This window comes from Peromyscus maniculatus, chromosome X (genome assembly GCF_049852395.1).
Source record: "Peromyscus maniculatus bairdii isolate BWxNUB_F1_BW_parent chromosome X, HU_Pman_BW_mat_3.1, whole genome shotgun sequence".
Lineage (NCBI taxonomy): Eukaryota > Metazoa > Chordata > Mammalia > Rodentia > Cricetidae > Peromyscus > Peromyscus maniculatus.
The window spans coordinates 34,716,209-34,722,880 of record NC_134875.1 but is presented as its reverse complement, the minus strand read 5'-3'; positions in this window follow the sequence as shown (position 1 = coordinate 34,722,880).

Sequence of the window (6,672 nt, the reverse complement as noted above, 5' to 3'; positions counted from 1 at the left end):
AAAAACCATGTTTAAATAGAACTTGCAGGGATTTAAAAATGGAGATGTGGAGTACTTTCTTCCAAAATTTTATGCACTTTGATCAATTAGCCAATAAACAATCATTAGTGCCTGTAGGTGTTACATTATATGCTGTGGATACATAGGTCAAAAATATATGATGCTTAGTTCTCCAAAAGCTTGTAACAGAACTAAAACTGGGAGTAATCACAATACAAGATTTAAGAATGGTCATGCTCATTAGGCATCATATAAACAAACACAAATGTGTTTGTTATAATAGGATTTGTTAAAATGATCTTTATCCCCTTTGAAGTAAACAGAGGAGGTATCACCTGTTAGATGAGTGATGTTGTAATCCAAAAAGTGAAGTCTAAATATCTGAAAAGTCAGGCAGGAGTTCTTACATTGCCATAAGAGAGGTCCACAGAAATCCACAAAGATACCCCCACAATAGACTGCTGGCAATAGTTGAGAGACACCCTGAACTGACCTACTCTGGTGATGGGATGGCCAAACACCCTAATAGTCGTGCCAGAAACCCGATCCAATGACTGAGGGATCTGGATGCAGAGATCCACAGCTAGGCCTCAGGTGGAGCTCTGGGAGTCTAATTAGTGTGAAAGAGGAGGGTTTATATGAGGGAGAATTGTTGAAACCAAGGTTGGATAAAGCACAGGGACAAATAGCCAAAGGAATGGAAACACATGAACTACGAACCAAAGGCTGAGGGGCCCCCAACTGGATCAGGCCCTCTGAAAAGGTGAGACAGTTGATTGGCTTGATCTGTTTGGGAGACATCCAGGCAGTGGTACCGGGTCCTGTGCTCATTGCATGAGTTGGCTGTTTGAAACCTGGGGCTTATGCAGGGATGCTTGGCTCAATCTGGGAGGAGGGGACTGGACCTGCCTGGACTGAGTCTACCAGGCTGATCTCAGTCCTTGGGGGGGAGGCTTTGCCCTAGAGGAGGTGGGAATGGGGGCTGGGCTGGAGGGAAAGGGAGGGGGGCAGGAGGGGGGAGAACAAGGGAATCCGTGGCTGATATGTAGAACTGAATGGTATTGTAAAATAAACTAAAAGAAAAAAAAATCTAAAAAAAAAAAAAAAACAGCAACATGAAAGTGACATGAGGAACTGTCAGGAAAGTCACAAAAGGATTTTTGGGCTTTAATTTTATAATGAATGAGATATTCTTTTAAAATTAAAAATATTATTTTAGAAGTTATAATTACATTCATCTTTTTCTTCCCTTGAAAGTCCTCCCATATACCTCCCCTTTCTCTCTTTCAAAATCATGGACTCTTTTTTCATTAATTGTTATTACATGCATATATGTGCTTTTAAATTTTTATGTGTATACTTTATGTTCATATTTAGGAATATACACACATATATAAATATAAACTGCTCAATTTGTATAATGTTACTTAGTATCAATGGGTACAGCTATAAAACACCCACACCTAAGGTAAAGGATATTCTTGCCAAGGATATAAACTATATGACTAAAGGACATAAAATATCCAAAAACTACTGTATTAAAATGGTATTAATATATAATATTTTATTTAATATAGGAAAGAAGAGGGTATTGCCTAGGTCCATACAATAATTATTGGCTTACATTCATTGTACAAAATGCTATATTTCACAAAGAGATTTTCTTCCCTGTATATCTTGTACTTTGGTTATTAAAATATTTTATTTTTGACATTAAAATATAATTATATCATTTCCCCTTTCCTTTTCTCCCTCCAAATCCTCCCATATACTCCTTCTTGCTATCTTTGTTTTTATATTCCATGACCCCCCAAATTTCTCCCTTTCCCAGACCTTCATTATGCCAATCTTCCTTCTGCTTTCATGTCATTCAGTATGCATCCATGCACACATACACATGCATGAATGCACACACACACACACACACACACACACGCACACACACACACACACACACACACACACACACACTGTACTTTTTCTTTTTCTTTTGCTTCAGCTTTAATTCTCCAATATAGAAGATTTGATTCAGTTATCAATGATTTCTTGCTGTCTTTCTTTGCTCTTTATCCTTATATAAAAGGTTGTAGCCTGGTTTTCTTTTCCCATATCATTTTATGATCTTAACTGGCACATATCAAAAATATTTAATTTAGCTCAATTCCCCATAATTACAATTTGGGTTAGTTGATTGTCCTCCTTATGAGCTCTGTAAATTTATAATCTTCATGACTACTGTCATCTCTGTTTGGGGTTTACCATATTTTCTTAGGTACTGATTAGTGTCATATGTAGAAATCAAAGTACTTTCCCATAGTGCATTCGGTAAAAAGTCCAGTCACTCCAAGGATATGGCATATTTATTTAAAGTTTACTATATATTTGCAGATTCATGTTGAGGGATTATGTGTTTTACTATATTAGTGTTATTCTAGGAGAACATTTTATAATGCTCACTTGCCTCTAAAACCTTCCTTTTGTGACATGATATTTTGATAGTACTTTGATTTCTCTAAAAGGTAGGATGATGAACTTCCATCTAATCTCTGTATCTAATAATTTAGCTTCAAAATATGTAAAGCAGATTTGGCTAAACTTCAAGGGAAGATTTACTAATATATTACCATAGTGAGGTATTTCACACAATTTTCTTGATAAACAATAAGGTAGGAATTTCAATAATAAGAAAATAGAATTTTGAACCATATAACAAATACTTCGACTATATATATATATATACTGGAACCAGGTCATTCTCACTTGTGAGAACTGTATTGCACAATTCTTTCCAGTTTCATATACATTGATATTATGTTTATAGCTTGAAATTGGCTCTGGTCTTACCATGGAAATTGGGTCAATACTATGTTTCTAGGTACCTGATTTTTGGTTTTTGGTGAGCCAGTTATTAAACATTTGCTACCATTGTATATATAAAGTAAGATATTTATAATTTCTAGAGTGCATATCTTTTAATTGAAAATGGAAATCTTTTGCATGTTACCTATATGCTAGTTACAAACTAAGTATGAACAACTTTCAACAAATTAAACATATACTAAGTATATTATCTGACACTATTGAGTTCAAAGTACAAAGCAACAAAATAATAATTAGAAAATCATGATATGTTTGTAAAATTATCAACATATTTTAATCTATAGATCAAATAGAAAATAATTTATCATGTGATTTAGTAAATATTTTGATTTGAATAACATATTTCAACACTTGTTAGATGTACTTTTAAGCTATGCTTAGAGTTAAATTTAAAGACAGGCAGAAAAATTAACATAAGCGTATAGAAACAATCTTTTCAAAAAGTCAGAAAAGAGCAGAAAATTAAACTCAGGGAATAGAGCAAAAAGTAAATAATAAAGATCAGAAATGAAGTAGAGGCAAATGAACAAAAGAGAAATTCAATTTCACCAAAAGTTGATTGTTTGAAATGACAAATGAAATGTTTAAACTTCTCTCAGTGTTATTCAAGAAGACAACCAAGGAAGACATGAATACCAATGTAAATTGTAAAATAACTTATATCAAAATATATTTAAATATAAATCTCAATGAACAACTTTTTCTAGAAAATTCAATGACCTAGATAGTATGGACAAAGTTTTAAGAAAATTAAAGCTTGCCAAAACCAGACTGAAGAAGTAAATAACCAGACTGAAGAAGTAAATATTATAAGTAGTCTTAGATTTGGAAGCGTGATTGTCTCCTTACTACTTGTACACTCATTTGTTTCACAATAGTTTTATATATGGGAATAAAAATGAGAATAAAGGAGCTTCACATTTAAAATTACATATAACAACATAAAGCATTCCTTAAAATTTTTTGCTTTAGGTGCCTTTAGAAAATATTTGCTGTAAGACATTAGAGCTGTTTCCTAATTTTGATAATAGTTTAGTGGACTTCCATGAGTTCACTAAAATTGTAGCATAAGTTGTTTTTTCCCCTTGATTACTTTTTTTGGGGGTAAATACTCTATAATGGAATTACTAGAAGCCATATTATGTTAGATTTCTTTATTATTCTCCTCAAATATTCCTGTGTTACTTTCTTGCAAAACTAAATTGATTTACAGTGCCGCTAGCAATGTTCAAGAATACCCATTTTTCTCAAATACCCAGTAGCAACTGGCTTTGTACACTGCAGTTTTTATAGTTTAATAGATAAGCAATGCAACTTCCATGACATTTTAATTTGTATTCATTTAATTGCATTTGAAGCTTTATCCTCTTTTACATGATGATATCTTATTTCAGGTTCTCATCATGAAAACTCCTTGTTCATCATCTTTGTTAAATTATCAAATAGAATCTGAATATTAGCTTGATAGATGTGCATTCATTTTTTATTCAGCTTGGATAGTGAGCCCTTATCATTTACATTTTTCTCATGAATTTTTCCCATTATAATGCTCTCTTTTGATATCCATTATATTGAATTACATAGTTTAACAGCCTTTTTATTTTTAAAGCATTTGAATACATTTATCTTGTATGTGGTGATATATTCAATTTCTTTAAATGTCAGAAATCTCTCTATACATACAGATAGAATAGCATATACTATTTTGTAGTGAGTTAACATGTTCGCTGTCCCTAAAACCTTTAAATCCTCATAGTTAGAAACGTTTAGCCTCTGCTTGTATATAAAGCCTAGATTTGATCAATCCTTCTTTTACTATCTCTTCTCTTCTTCATCTTTGCAATTATGTTTCTTTCTTACACAGTAGTTTCTATAAGGCCTCTCTACTGATCATCCAACTACTCCCCTATCTTCCTAACACTGAGACTGCATTTCTTTCCACTATTCTTTTCAGAACTTGAGTTGTGATTCTAAATTCCAGAATAGCAACTGATACTGAAAAACCTGCTGCCATACCCCCTGACACACGTAGTCATCCAGATAATGCCTGCTTCTGTTTAGTATTCACTGCTTCTCCTTGCCCATTCACTGGACTACTCACACCTCTTACCCATTTCCTCTGCTTCCCTAAGGCTGGCTGCTTTCCTAAACTGTCATTGACAATTCTTGTATGTTCTAGACGTTGCATGCCCAAATTTCTTCCTCCATACTTTTGATTGATTCTATTTTGTTCTAGTGCAGGGAACATCTTTAATTCTTGGGTCCTAGCTTTGAGAGTCTGACCACTTACGATTCAGATTGAATTTTATCTTTAAACAACTTTATTTCTAAGAAAGCTACTTTTTATAATTTGTTCTTAATGTATGGTATAAAGTATGGATTTCAATTATTTACACAAATATTTATATATATATATATATATAAAACCAGCAAATTTAACATTTAATAATTATTAATTTACCCATTGATGTATTCTTTATATTTTTACAACTGCTTTAGTTATTATGAAAATAGTTTGAATTCACTTTTGGATAGTTCACTTTGATATTCAGTCTCCTTCAATTCAGGTATACTATTAATAAAATTTGCCAACTATGGTTTATAGGGTATATTAGTGATTTTTGAGTATTCATGTTTATTCAGTGTTTCTGTCAATGAGGAAGGCACAGATTCTCATTTATTTAAATATTCCACTTTGTACTCATTGAAGTCTCAATTTTCTTAATGTCAGAAATTTAACTGATACATAGACATTTAGTATTGGTAATAATTGTTGTGACTGAGTGTTTTCAGATTATTTAGGTTATTCACTCTATTTTATGCATTATAAACATGGTTTCAGTTTATATTTGTGGACATTATTTCAGAACTAATGAATTCATTGTATTTTACCTATAATAATTTTGGATGCAGTTTAATTTTCTAGGTACATATTTGTGTCAGAGCAAATATGGTTTTTATTTGTATTTTCCTAAACATACATTCAATTATTCTTTATTATTAGTAACCATAGTCAATATTCCATTAAAAGAAAGTGGTAAGAGAAGAAATAGGACTATAATATAATTAGCACATTATATTAGCCTTGTATTGTAGAAGAAAATGCAGGCTTGACCTGGCAGCCAGCTTATTTTTCACCCTGAACTTCTAAATAAGAAGCATGTAACACTATGCACCAGAAGTCAAGAACACTGAATTCTAAAGTAGCGTGAGTAAACAGTAGCTGGTTTGCAGAGGAGTCTGCAGCTTTCCACAAAGTCTCCTTTAATGTGCTTTTTCCGCATAGAGACTCTGGTGATGTGAGCACTGACTGTCCAATTTGAGGTAATGTGCTAACCAATCACAGCTGATATGCTTCCACTATATAAATGATTGTTCATGTGCAATAAAGCAGATGCTGTTCCCTGAAACTGTCTCCAAAGTGCTTTATCCTATTGTCCTTTATGGACCCACAGGCATTGCTGTCTTGATGGGGGATGTCCCGGTGATTATAGCATTGTATTCATTTATAATTGTTCATACAGAAACAGGGAACCAAAATAAATATTTCTAATATAAGTTTCATGAGATATTTTAAATTAGCTTTTAAAAGATTATAAGAAACATTGCAAATTTGTAATGTATTTTCCTGATTTAAAATAATATATTTTTAATGCAAACATGGAAAGAACATGTTCAAAAACAATACCAGTAATATATTTATATAGAACTTGCCTGTAAATACTCTATAAAATGAAGGATAGGTTAGATGCTTTGGAATATTTATCACAGTGATGACAATATTACTAATAG